The 14,928-nt window shown below is 44.0% G+C and overlaps 1 protein-coding gene across 4 annotated transcripts in view; it reads left to right on the top strand.

Annotated features, from left to right (window-relative positions):
- Positions 1 to 63: 63 nt before the first annotated feature.
- LOC112253855 (transmembrane protein 198-B) overlaps positions 64 to 14,928 on the top strand; it is a 23,784-nt gene continuing 8,919 nt past the window's right edge. Inside the window, exons 1-3 of one of the 4 annotated variants that reach the window (XM_042324039.1) lie at positions 64 to 1,571; positions 6,059 to 6,230; positions 6,413 to 6,652. The gene's annotated coding sequence lies outside the window, so the exon portion shown is untranslated. The other 3 variants (XM_042324040.1, XM_042324038.1, XM_024425894.2) reach the window with 3 other exon arrangements.

The following is a 14,928-nucleotide window of genomic DNA, read 5'->3' as shown; positions in this document are numbered from 1 at the left end:
AACTTTCATAGTATTACCACGACAACCGGCAAAACAGTTTGTCTTTCAATCACTCACGTGGGTAAAGCCAATGAGGAGATGGCACTTGGGTACCTGCTTCTATAAACCAATGAGGAGATGGGAGAGACAGGACTTTCAGCGTGATCTGTGTCAGAAATAGAAAGGCGTTCTATTTTAGCCCTTAGCATTACAGACGTTCGTTGGTGCGCGCACGAGCAGTGTGGGTGCAATAATTGAATATCATGGATTTCTACATTTATTTTCCGATGCGCACGCGACGTGTGCGGTCTGGTCAGCATGTGAGGTGTATAACTGGGGCCTTTGCTCTGTTGACCTTTACTATGAAGCTAATACATATAGAGTAATCTGCCCTGTAATAAATGCACATTGGTGTCGAGGAGAAATGTATCACTGTGTGTGTGTGTGTGTGCTTGTGAATGGCATTATAATATAATATCATCAGTTGCTAATACACCTTGTATATTTGTCTAGGGTATTGGTCATCAACTTTTACTTCATTAAAAGTCTTTATGAAATGTGAACTTAAGTGCCCACATTAGTGTTGAACAAGTGCTGGCAACTCTGTGGTCCATACAAAGATTAAAAGATGGGTTTTTATTTACGTTAAATATTAGTTTGTATTTGTGTTAGTTATTAGGTTTAACCAAAGGGGATAAGTAAGTTGAGTGTTAAAATAAATACAGTAGGTTGCAACTTGAAATATAGGTTTGTTAATAATCAAATATAACAGTTGGCGTTGAATCATATGTTTGGTTTCAACAAACGCCAAAAAAGAAAATCAATTGAGAACCTAACTCGTTTACTTGTAACTAGTTGAAGCAATTTTATACAGTACATCTAGCCACCAATCCTATCGGCAGATTTATGGATGATTAGGCTCACATTTTACATCTCACATGTGGGCTATATTATAGGCCAATAGCCAGCCTAGACATATTTATCAAGTAGCCTATCGGGCCACAGACACTTAGGGCAACTCAGAACACTGGATGTATTTAGTTAAATGTATTTTATGTTGAATAGTTTAAAAAAAATTCTATGCAGAACATCTCACATGGGTCGGGACCACTGTCCTCCATATTTTGTCCTAGAGCGCTCCTTCTTATCCTCATCCATCCAGCCCTGCACTTTTCCTTAGAATGGTATGCCCCGGCATGAGCCTATAGAGCCTGCTGATGCGATACATCTCCTCTACACCCTGCACGCTCATATTATTTTCCTCCGCACTCTGCAAAGCTTCGAATGTGGATTGGATGAAGCTGTAGGATACATCTCTAAATTGATGCTATACATAGAATAGTGTAGTCTATAATGTAGACTAGTCACGGTATATTTTTGAATTAGGCTACAGTTGTCTTGTGTCTGGCTACATTGGATTACCTGGAGCAGCTAGAATCATCCGTTGCCCTAATGGGCTTTGACTGTATCCTATTCATAGGGAGTGAGTATCAAAATGAGGGATGCTAAACGATTCGGATGAGTCGTTCTGGGGCAAGATGCGGACAGAATGGCTGGGGCAGTGCTTCGTAGGATGCTGAGGCTTTGTGATGGTGAGTTGCCGCCGACGGTTTGCCTCTTTGTTTGTTCATTTATAGGAACCATTCGAATGGACATTGCATGCCTCGGGCATCCCAGGCAGAACCGTTTTCCACTGGCCTAGCTGCGATGACCATTGGTTCGATAGGGTTCGGGCGCTATTGTCAAATGACCGTTGCCGTTGCATTATTTGATCCTACGGAATGGTTGTTTACATCTAATTAATTAGGTCAGACCTCTTACAAGTCCGACGGCACTATAGCATCAATGACATCATCATTTAATTTCTGACATGTAAAGCTATGTCCATGACGTCCACAAAGCGCAATGTGTGCAAAGATTCCATTCCAGTCAATGATGCTTCTATCACGGGGTCAATGTCCGTTACATTACAATACATAATGTGGTGTAGACGCTTTGGGTAGGCAACATAGCATCATCTATTATAAAGCGCAAACCAGGGGAATGCCACCATAAAACAGCCAGTCAAAATAAATGTGTAGGCTAAGCCTATGGAGGTGTGAGTGAGTGACTGACTGGGTTTCTGCCCACCTCGATGCTGTGGAATAGCCCACTGAGCTAAAGCCTAGGCTATTAGCTCAGGGAACTAAGTCTTTAGGTCTCACTGGTGTGTTGTGGAAAGAAAAGCGTTCAGTTGTCATTGAGTCACAGGGTAAACACATTGAAGATAATACTACCTGCTCTCTCGCCTAACAGACAGGATACGACTGTCTGTGTATTATTATTCTAGTGAGGCAGTCAATCTGTCAACCCCACAGCCTTCATGCCGTGAGGGTTTCCTGTTGGTGGTGCACACTGGTTTGAATGATCCTATAGGGAAAAACAAACAGACAACATCTTGAGCCTTGTCGACAACAATCTGGCGTCTGTGTCTCTCTCTTTTCATATTTCTCTCTCTTTCATCCGATCTCGCTCTCTCTTTCGATGTCTCTCCATATTTCTCATGTTTAGTGTAGATTCTGTCTCCTAGTGTAAACATCTGCCTTCCAGAGAAATCGCAGGCTTTGATAACACACAGACATATTTCCTTTCTCACGCACACTGAAAGGTGTGTGTGTGTGTGTGTGTGTGTGTGCGTGTGCGCGCACGTGCGTACATGGTGTCTGTCAGTGGTGGAGATAAAGAAGCATGTTGCCCATTGATTTCCATGGCAGCAGTGGAACAGCCTTGCCCTGAAAACAACCATGCCCTGACACTGATCCAATTGGAAAGCTGAACCACCCAGGTTCCACTTCATTATCCTGACCTGTTCCAACCCCTTCTCAGAACAGGCCAGGCAGCATCAGTCAATGTAGACCTACATAGGAACAAGACACTGTGGCTGAGTGACCATCTACTTAGCTCTGTCTACCTGTCCTCATCGTGACCCTTTTATTGGCATCCTAACTGTCATGTGTTGTCATAACGACCAATGGAAGCATTGTTGTTTTAACAGCAAAAACATGTCATTGAATTGATTTATCCCATGAATTCATCACTGTGTTGATTGAATTGCATGATAGCTCCATTGATGAGGGAGTTCATGAAGACAATTGATTGACTCTTGACTCGTTGCCGTGTTGTTATTTGACAGTGCTAGTTTAGAGGTCAGGGGTCATGAACGGGGTCATATGAGCATGCAGCCTGAATTAAGGAACTGAAAAGCAAAAGTCCTTCCTCAACATGCACACACACACACAAACACAGGAATGTCGTATTGCTTATCAGACATGTGTTTTGTTGTACATTCTGAAATCCTTTGTTTACTTATGTGAGTGACCTTTTTTTTTTATTGTACACAGATTATGTAGATTATGGAATTCATTTTAATAATGCAGATGAGCGTAACTATGATGCTTTAATCCCCTTCAATTATGATGATGGTTAAATAGTTATGTGTCTAATCCCATGTCCTGATGAGGTGAGATTTTTTTATATTACGTTGCGTTTAAATGAAATAACTTAATTCAGAGAGGGGGAGAGATCTTGATTGCCTGCTATGTGTGGTTGAATGATGGCTAATTGTCAGGCTGCCAGTAGTTTAAGTGCATGACTTCCTCTCATTCCCTTCCCATCATCGCCTCCGAATTCGAGGAACAAATCATTAATTTCGACCATTGCGAAGAAACAAAAAAAGAGAAAGGGAAAGGAAACACATCTGAGAGTATAGAGGGACGAGGAGGTGGTGAGAAGAGATGAGGTGAATCGTTATGCAGCAAGATACACTTCCTGAATGAGCAAGAGCGGGATGTTTTGGGATATTATCGAACTCCTTCCTCGGGGTGTACAGGGAGAGAGTGTGTAGGGGTTTCAGTGAGGAGGGGGAGTGTTGTGAACACTGAGGGGGGCTTATACTGCAGGAGCATCTTAAAGACGGTGTGGAGACCGAGTCTTTGTTGGTCCCAGTTATGTAACAATGACAACGCTAAGTAAAGACTAATAACAGTGTTCACACTCAGAAGGAGCGAGGGACATGGGGGAAGAAGAGCAGAGAGAACGTGGAGACGTGGTAGAGGAGAGAGATGGGGGAGGGGATGCACATGTATGGAGGAGTGATGGCAGAAGACGCAATATAAAAGTCGTGGGATACAGAGAGAGTTGGAGAGAGTGAGTACGGGAGGTGAATTGAGGAGAGGTGAAGCGTGTATGCACGAGGGGTGTGAATGAGATGGATTGTAAATGGCATTAATCCAGTCCTCTGCTGTCCTTCCCCCTGGCTACAGATACAGATAGCAGGTCCCAATCTCATTATCTGTCTACGTGCAGAACACACACACACACACACACCAAGATTAACACCAGATCAGACTGACACAGACTGGGACTAACTGAATCGTCAGTATGAAGAGCATGAACCGTAACACGCTGAATTTACTTTTACAACTGCTTAAGTTCTAGCCTTTGTTTCTGGATCTCAATCATTTGTCCTAGTGAATAAATTAATTAATAAATACAGGTGAATCGATTTCAATTAGATTAGAAGAGTCAGTAGAGAGAGACTTTGTATGTGTAATAAACCACTGCAAGTCAGCTCTACGTCCACACACAGAAGGAATTCGACTCCCTTAGATTCCCACTAGACTGCCTGGGACTCTTTGAGAGATGCGTAAAGTGGTCTGTTCAGTTCATTAACGACTCCAAAGGAACTCCATCCCAGAGAGTGTGTAGGAGCTGCAGCCTCTGCAGTCTGCTGGGGGAAACAATTGGTAGCATTCATGGCCATGTCTGCTGACACACAAAGCTCTCATAGATAAACCCATCGCTCTCTCTATCTGCCCCCGGATCCACCCCACCACCCCCTTTTATGGGCAGAATGAAGAGATTTCTAGTCCATCCAGTCTAATGGGCTAGCTGATCCATTGATGAGCGCCAATTGGGTTTACGTGACAGTTGCTGTCACTAGGCCATTCTCTGCTATACCAGGCAGGATTTACTGAAGTAAGATCATTTTTATTTGCCCATTATGTGCCACTGACTGTCTAACCAGGTGATCCCCAGGCCAGACAACACATCCTCCTCTACCCAGGTCCACAACACTCTGCCTGGGTCTCCATGGAGAAGCTCTGCCTGGGTCTCCACGGAGAAGCTCTGCCTGGGTCTCCACGGAGAAGCTCTGCCTGGGTCTCCACGGAGAAGCTCTGCCTGGGTCTCCACGGAGAAGCTCTGCCTGGGTCTCCACGGAGAAGCTCTGCCTGAGTCTCCACGGAGAAGCTCTGCCTGGGTCTCCACGGAGAAGCTCTGCCTGGGCCTCCACGGAGAAGCTCTGCCTGGGCCTCCACGGAGAAGCTCTGCCTGGGCCCTTGTATCAGAACCAGAGGGGGTAGAGGACAAATAATAGTCCAACAGCATGTCTCCTCTCTCTGGTAGAATTTGACAAAGCCCCCTCAAGGGTTTCTCAACACAGCAGCCTGGCTCTCAACGGGACCGTGTGGGGCAAACACGTGGGACTGTTGACATACACACCGATGATCGGCCTGCCACCACAGCTGTCCTAGTTACCACGGTGACACAGCCTGTCATGTTTCCACTGCGACCACAGCCAGTCAGACATCAGTGATGGATATTGATCAACATGCGAGGCAGCTTTAGAGGTTCAGGGTTGAAATGAACAGCTACATTGATTGATAACTGCCACTGTTATCACGCTAAACCCTTGTGTCCATTCCACAAGTTCTAGTTCTTCATTGGAAAGTGGCTCTGATAGGACTGTGTGATCTAAGTCTGTGACCGGGTGAGCTCGTGTCTGTCACACACCTCACGGAATTCTCACAGTAGTTCATTGGCCTTCCTTCAGTTACGTGGGCATCATACTTTCTTCCTAGCCTGGCTGGTCCCTGATCTGGTTGTGCTCTTGCCAACTCCTTTTGCTGTCATTGTCAAGCCAAATATGTTTGGCATAACAATTCCATAACGAGTTGGCAAGAGAGCAGAAACAGATCTGGGACAAGCCAGGCTACATTGATTTCAAATCGTTCTTCATAACCTTGTGTTTCTGCACTAGGTATTTATTTGGGTTTTGGGGAGAGAACAATAGATAAGACTGGCGAACCCAAAGATATCTGCAACAACCGATAGGGGAAAGAAGACTGGAGGAACTGAGGAAACGAGAGAGAGAGAATGGAATGGTGCAATCTTGCTTGATCAGACTACTGATTATGAAGTTGATGGAGGAGGTAAGAAGCAAAAAAGGAAAGGGACTGGCAACAAAGCCACCATTTTGTATCTGTGGGATTGGACATGAAAATATAATTACTCCCTATAGAATAAATACAACTTCAAAATGTATATTTCCTGAAAAAATGGGTGCCCTTGCTTCATTGTATTTTTTTAAGAAGCACACTAATTGTCCTCCTAGCTCCAAAACAGTGAGAGAACATCTGGGGAACTCTTTGAAGACATTTAGTAGCAGCGACAGACCAGAAGCCCACAGCAGCAGTAACACAGTGAGAAAACATCTGATGAAGTCTATGAAGACATTTAGTAGCAGCAACAGACCAGATCCCACAGCAGTAACACAGTGAGAAAACATCTGATGAAGTCTATGAAGACATTTAGTAGCAGCAACAGACCAGAAGCCCACAGCAGCAGTAACACAGTGAGTAATGCATTATGAAGTGGTTATGTCAGCAAACACTGCGGAATGGGGAGCCCATTGGCAGATCTGTCCTATCTTTCGTCTTGTTCTCCTTTTTCACTCTTATTCAACCCTTTCTTCTGTGTAGTCTCAGGTCTCCTTCATGTAATTCACTTCCTGCTCTCACCCCATGTTCCTTTTCAACATATCCCTTTGAGATTGGGAAATGCGACAAAGGTGTTGGAGTCGGGGTCAACTTTGAACATTGAGATACTAAAGACATGATAGATCAGAAGCATAGTATCTAAAGGAGTGAAAGAGACTGGCTTTTAATGTCAAAAGTGAATGGTTCTCTGTATAAAGACAGAGGGCTTTGGAATGTGTTGGGTGGACGGGAAGAAGTCACAGGATTGCTATAGGGGAAGCGGATGGACATCTGTGGATTAGGCAAAGGAGGGGTTGAGGTCAGGAGGTCAGGTCAGATCCCCTGATGGGAGAAATTATGGTTCACTATCCTATTACCCTCTTCATGTGGAACCATAAGATGTAAGGATTGGAAAGGAGGAGTACCTAAATTGGAGTATATTAGAGGTAGACCGATTATGATTTTTCAACGCCAATATCGATTATTGGAGGACCAAAAAAAGCCGATACAGATTAATCGGACGATTTTATTTTTATATATATATATATATATATATATATATATATATATATATATATATTTTACTTCAATTGATTTTAAGAAAGGCAAAAGATGTTTATGGTAAGGTATATTCGTACAACAATTGTGCTTTTTCGCGAATGCGCCTTTGTTAAATCATCACCCGTTTGGCAAGGTAGGCTGTGATTCGATAAATTAATAGGCACCGCATTATGCAATGCAGAACAAGCTAGTTAACCTAGTAATATCATCAACTATGTGTAGTTAACTGGTGATGATGTGAAGATTGATTGTTTTTTATAAGATAAGTTTAATGCTAGCTAGCAACTTACCTTGGCTTCTTGCTGCACTCACGTAACTGGTGGTCAGCTTGCCACGCAGTTTCCTTGTGGAATGCAATGTAAGCGGCCATAAATTGCCGATTACCGATTGTTATGAAAACTTGAAATCGGCCCTAATTAATCAGCCGACCTCTAGAGTATATACTGTATACTGGTAGTGGTGGGAACATGGCTTTGTCTGAATACAGCTGTTCTGACCCTTTGGGAAGAATTCAACTTGGTTCAGCTTCTCTAGTGTTTGTGAGTTATTTACTCTGAAAAATAAGAACCTAACAGTTGTCAGATACATCTTTCATAGTTTCAAGATTGTATGTGTAGTCGTACATATGAGAGTTATACTATATGGCTCCCGAGTGGCGCAGCGCTCTAAGGCACTGCATCTCAGTGCAAGAGGCGTCACTACACTCCCTGGTTCAAATCCAGGCTGTATCACATCCGGGTGTGATTGGGAGTCCCATGGGGTGGTGCACAATTGGCCCAGTGCCTCCTGGGTTTGGTCGTTATTGTAAATTTGAATTTGTTCTTAAACTGACTTGCCTAGTTAAATAAAGGTTACTTATGGTTGGCATTGGAAGCCAAGCCTGTGCTGGGTATAACACGTGTTACAGCTATTGCTGATGCCCACTCACTACAGTGGGATGATCATACAAGGTGACATCCCTGCACATGTCCACTGGTGTTCTTCTCACGACACTGTCACTGTGACACAGAGGAGGGTAAAACCAAGAGGGAATGAGAGAGAGCGAGAGGGGAGCTGAGAAACAGACTGTCATCTGTAGTGACACATTTGTTTGTATTGAGAAGAACATTGCGATGACTAAATAGGTTAGTGCAATCTGCTAATGGAGTAATGGAGGCAGCCACACACACAACCCCCCCTCACACACACACACATTCTCACACACCAAGGTACATACTGTCCTTAAACATATATCAAAGGTCTCTGTGGAGCCGTAGGAGGATGAGTATTATATTATGTGAGCGTACCAAATGGCACTCTATTCCCTATTTAGTGCACTGGGCTCAGGTCAAAAGTAGTGCAGTATATAGGGAATAGAGTGCCATTTGGGATGCAACCGATGTCTTGCTGATTGTGTGTGTGTGTGGAGACTGGAGCGGGTCCAGTTCCTGTATGGTGGGTAGTCACCAGTCAGCATGGTTACATCACCTCCAGACTGCACTGCAAGGCTGTAGCACGACAACAGCTTGCAGGAAGAGGCTTGAGTGGGCTGTGTGTGTGTGTGGGGGGGGGTGGTACACGCTTTGGCTAGGCGTCAGTCACGACGACTGTGGCGCAGACGCAGAAATACAGTCACCCACATACACTATTCAGTGCTGATCATTGTGTCTAATGAGACTGACGTGAGACTGACGTAAGACTTCTCAGCCACATTGTTAGTCAGCCCTCTCTTCTTGAAGGCTTTGATGACATTTCTACAGAAGCACTGACATTTCCATCCTTAAACATACAGTCAGTCACTACACTGTGGTGCCACACATAACTATGACATGTCAGCTAAGAGCAACTCTCTCAGAGAGTTTGGTCCTGTTAATGAATGAGGCGTATGAGTGTTGCAGACACACACACATGCACACACATGCACACACACACATATTCATCTCCATGTTGCTAAGAGCTGAGGCGCTCAGCAAGATGATCTGGGGCTGACTAAAGCCTTGGCTTCCTGTCCCTCCTAGCCCCTCTTTCTCCTCTTTCCCCTCTCTTCCCCACCCCACTAGAGTCAATCAGAAATGGTAGGGCTATTGTACTGAGAGATACCACACCTTTCACGGTCATCCCTCTGTACACACACATATTTATATACACTGCTCAAAAAAATAAAGGGAACACTAAAATAACACATCCTAGATCTGAATGAATGAAATATTCTTATTAAATACTTTTTTCTTTACATAGTTGAATGTGCTGACGACAAAATCACACAAATTATCAATGGAAATCAAATTTATCAACCCATGTAGGTCTGGATTTGGAGTCACACTCAAAATGAAAGTGGAAAACCACACTACAGGCTGATCCAACTTTGATGTAATGTCCTTAAAACAAGTCAAAATGAGGCTCAGTAGTGTGTGTGGCCTCCACGTGCCTGTATGACCTCCCTACAACGCCTGGGCATGCTCCCGATGAGGTGGCGGATGGTCTCCTGAGGGATCTCCTCCCAGACCTGGACTAAAGCATCCGCCAACTCCTGGACAGTCTGTGGTGCAACGTGGCGTTGGTGGATGGAGCGAGACATGATGTCCCAGATGTGCTCAATTGGATTCAGGTCTGGGGAACGGGCCAGTCCATAGCATGAATGCCTTCCTCTTGCAGGAACTGCTGACACACTCCAGCCACATGAGGTCTAGCATTGTCTTGCATTAGGAGGAACCCAGGGCCAACCGCACCAGCATATGGTCTCACAAGGGGTCTGAGGATCTCATCTCGGTACCTAATGGCAGTCAGGCTACCTCTGGCGAGCACATGGAGGGCTGTGCGGCCCCCCCAAAGAAATGCCACTCCACACCATGACTGACCCACCGCCAAACCGGTCATGCTGGAGGATGTTGCAGGCAGCAGAACGTTCTCCACGGCGTCTCCAAACTCTGTCACATGTGCTCCGTGTGAACCTGCTTTCATCTGTGAAGAGCACAGGGCGCCAGTGGCGAATTTGCCAATCTTGGTGTTCTCTGGCAAATGCCAAACGTCCTGCACGGTGTTGGGCTTTAAGCACAACCCCCACCTGTGGACGTCGGGCCCTCATACCACCCTCATGGAGTCTGTTTGAGCAGACACATGCACATTTGTGGCCTGCTGGAGATCATTTTGCAGGGCTCTGGCAGTGCTCCTCCTTGCACAAAGGCGGAGGTAGCGGTCCTGCTGCTGGGGTGTTGCCCTCCTACGGCCTCCATGTCTCCTGATGTACTGGCCTGTCTCCTGGTAGCGCCTCCATGCTCTGGACACTACGCTGACAGACACAGCAAGCCTTCTTGCCACAGCTCGCATTGACGTGCCATCCTGGATGAGCTGCACTACCTGAGCCACTTGTGTGGGTTGTAGACTCCGTCTCATGCTACCACTAGGTGAAAGCACCGCCAGCATTCAAAAGTGACCAAAACATCAGCCAGGAAGCATAGGAACTGAGAAGTCGTCTGTGGTCACCACCTGCAGAACCACTCCCTTATTGGGGGTGTCTTGCTAATTTCCTATAATTTCCACCTGTTGTCTATTCCATTTGCACAACAGCATGTGAAATGTATTGTCAATCAGTGTTGCTTCCTAAGTGGACAGTTTGATTTCACAGAAGTGTGATTGACTTGGAGTTACATTGGGTTGTTTAAGTGTTCCCTTTATTTTTTTGAGCAGTGTATTTACAGTACCAGTCAAAAGTTTGAACACCTACTCATTCCAGAGTAATTCTTAATTTTTTTACTATTTTCTACATTGTAGAATAATAGTGACGACATCAAAAACTATGAAACAACACATATGGAATCATGTAGTAACCAAAAAAGTGTTAAACAATTGGCATTCTCTCAACCAGCTTCACCTGGAATGCTTTTCCAACCATCTTGAAGGGGTTCCCACATATGCTGAGCACTTGTTGGCTGCTTTTCCTTCACTCTGTGGTCCAACTCATCCCAAACCATCTCAATTGGGTTGAGGTCGGGGGATTGTGGAGGCCAGGTCATCTAATGCACCACTCCATCACTATCCTTCTTGGTAAAATAGCCCTAACACAGCCTGGAGGTGTGTTGGGTCATTGTCCTGTTGAAAAACAAATGATAGTCCCACTAAGCGCAAACCAGATGGGATGGTGTATCGCTGCAGAATGCTGTGTCTATGCTGTGTCTAAGTGTGCCTTGAATTCTAAATAAATCACAGACAGTGTCACCAGTAAAGCACACCGTCACACCTCCTCCTCGATGCTTCACGAGGGGAACTACACATGCGGAGATAATCCGTTCACCGACTCTGCGTCTCACAAAAACATGGCGGTAAGAACCAAATATCTACATTTGGACTCCAGACCAAGGACAGATTTCCACCGGTCTAATGTCTATTGCTCGTGTTTCTTGGCCCAAACAAGTCTCTTCTTATTATTGGTGTCCTTTAGTAGTGGTTTCTTTGCAGCAATTCGACCATGAAGGCCTGATTCACTCAGTCTTCTCTGAACAGTTGATGTTGAGATGTGTCTGTTACTTTAACTCTGTGAAGCATTTATTTGGGCTGTAATTTCTGAGGCTGGTAAATCTAATGAATTTATCCTCTGCAGCAGAGGTAACTCTGGGTCTTCCTTCCCTGTGGCGGTCCTCATAAGAGCCAGTTTCATCATAGACCTTGATGATTTTTGTGACTGTATATCTGTTTTTGCGTCGGAATACCTATCTTCTGTACACCACCCCTACTTTGTCACAACACAAATGATTGGCTCAAACACATTAAGAAGGAAAGAAATTCCACAAATTAACTTTCAAAAAAGGCACACTTGTTAATTGAAATTCATTCCAGGTGACTACCTCATGAAGCTGGTTGAGAGAATGCCACGAGTGTGCAAAGCTGTCATCAAGGCAAAGGTTGGCTACTTTGAAGAATCTCAAATCTAAAAATGCATTTTGATTTGTTTAACACTTTTTTTTTTGTTACTACATGATTCCATGTGTGTTATTTCATAGTTTTCATGTCTTCACTATTATTCTACAATGTAGAAAATATTAAACACTAAAGTAAAACCCTGGAATGAGTAGAGAGAGAGAGAGCGAGCACAAACCCTCAGTCTGGAGGTGATTCTAGCCTGAGCACAAACCCTCATACTGGCTTTTCATGCCAATAAAGCCCTTTGAATTGAACTGAATTGAGAGAGAGAGAGAGAGAGAGAGAGAGAGAGAGGGAGCATGTTTGACCAGAAGGAGAGGTCCAGCTGGGTGTGTATGTGTTTGTATATGTACACTACCATTCAAATGTTTGGCGTCACTTAGAAATGTCCTTGTTTTTTAAAGAAAAGCAACAAAAAAAAAAGTCCATTAAAATAACATCAAATTGATTAGTGTCTGTGTTATTTTGCCCATCTTAATCTTTTCTTTTTATTGGCCAGCCTGAGATATGGCTTTTTCTTTGCAACTCTGCCTAGAAGTCCAGCATCCCAGAGTCGCTGCTTCACTGTTGATGTTGTGACTGGTGTTTTGCGGGTACTATTTAATGAAGCTGCCAGTTGAGGACTTGTGAGGCGTCTTTCTCAAACTAGAACTCTAATGTACTTGTCCTCTTGCTCAGTTGTGCACCGGGGCCTCCCACTCTTTCTATTCTGGTTAGACACAGTTTGCGCTGTTCTGTGAAGGGAGTAGTACACAGCATTGTATGAGATCTTCAGTTCCTTGGCAATTTCTCGCATGGAAAAGCCTTCATTTCTCAGAACAAGAATAGACTGATGCGTTTCAGAAGAAAGTTCTTTGTTTCTGGCCATTTTGAGCCTGTAATCGAACCCACAAATGCTGATGCTCCAGATACACAACTAGTCTAAAGGCCAGTTTTATTGCTTCTTCAATCAGAAAAACAGTATTCAGCTGTACCAACATAATTGAAAAAAGGTTTTCTAAAGATCAATTAGCCTTTTAAAATTATAAACTTGGATTAGCGAACACAACGTGCCATTGGAACATAGGAGTGATGGTTGTGGATAATGGGCCTCTGTACACCTATGTAGATATTCCATTTAAAAAATCTGCAGTTTCCAGCTACAATAGTCATTTACAACATTAACAATGTTTACACTGTATTTCTGATCAATTTGATGTTATTTTAATGGACAAAAAATGTGCTTTTCTTTCAAAAAACAAGGACATTTCTAAGTGACCCCAAACTTTTGAACGGTAGTGTATATATGTACACATATACACCCAGCTGCACCTCTCCCTCTGGTTAAACCTGCTCTCTCTCAATTCGGTTCAGTACAATTTATGAAAACTAAAATGAGCTTTTTGGTCTTAATTTAAGATTAGGGTTAGCAGTGTGATTAGGGTTAAGTTTAACATGTCATAACTTTGTGGCTTTGCCCGCTAGTGACCACTCTGCAGAGCTGCCTCTGCATTATGAAAAACGCTGCAGAAAATAGTGGAGTAGGAGTAACAAATGCATCAAAATGTATTTATATAGTGCCTTTTGAAAATTCAATTGAGAGTAGAAGTGGGAGGCAGGTACAGTATAATGTTGTCAACGTGCCTTTTTTCACATATGCTTATGTTGTTTTCCTATGACAAGGTTGACCTGTAAAGCCCACAGTCCATTCAGTGAAGTCATTCATTTGTCCATACCAGCAGACACCATATAAAGGGGTGTCATAGCAGCTATATTAATGCTGTCTGTTAACATATGGCTGAGTAGATTTTGAGCATCTGTCAGATGAGATGATGTCAGCAAGTACAGCTGTCTGCTATGGTTGCCCCACTGGCCAAGGGGAAGTCATAGACCGTACAAACACACACAGGCCCGTTGGGGATTAACACAGCTGGATGTCTGCTAGACTAGAACATGATGCCGCTGGGCAGCGGACAGACTCCACCTATCTCACAGGATAGGCTGCTCCACTTCACAGCACCTACAGTATATATACCATGGTTTTATCCACACCACATTGCCCTCTATCATATGATATTCTGAGTTTGTCCTGAACCTGTGACCTGACCAGGAAAAACGCCAGTTACTAGATTGATTCTGTTCTAAAAAGATATGACGTGGAAATCCAATCAATGAGTGTGTTTGCAAGTTTCCACCCTGTCCAGACAATCACCAGTGTATGGATGCTCCATATGGATCTTAAAATGTCTGGGACTACATTTAGGATCTAACGCTATTCTCTTGTCCACACTTTCACACCGGCCTCTAGTGTTGCCATTTTATCTCTCACACCACTTGTCCCTTCCCACCCTGTCTTTTTCTGTTCTGTGCTTTCCTCCCTCTGTCCTTGGATCTGCCTGCTCAAACACTGTAAAGACCAAATCACACGAGAAGTTATCATTTTTTTATGCGCATGCTCACGCTGGAATGAGAATTCATGTGAGGGAATGAGAGAGCAGAGGAGCCGCGGGCGTCAACTGCGTCACATTAGAATGATATATATCACGTTGCAAATGTCATTTCTTGGCAGTACCGTTAGGCTATCACCGTTGTAGCTTACAGCCGATTTGATTAATAAAGTTCAAAGTATATGGTTAGTAAGTGCCTTGTTTCAAATTAATCAAAAGTTGGTCTAAGGATGGAGTGGGTCGTTTGTAGAAAAATAATTAAGAGGAAT

This window comes from Oncorhynchus tshawytscha, linkage group LG07, assembly GCF_018296145.1.
Source record: "Oncorhynchus tshawytscha isolate Ot180627B linkage group LG07, Otsh_v2.0, whole genome shotgun sequence".
Classification (NCBI taxonomy): Eukaryota; Metazoa; Chordata; class Actinopteri; order Salmoniformes; family Salmonidae; genus Oncorhynchus; species Oncorhynchus tshawytscha.
Note: the sequence above shows the minus strand (reverse complement) of the source record. Positions and strands in the feature narration are given on the sequence as shown.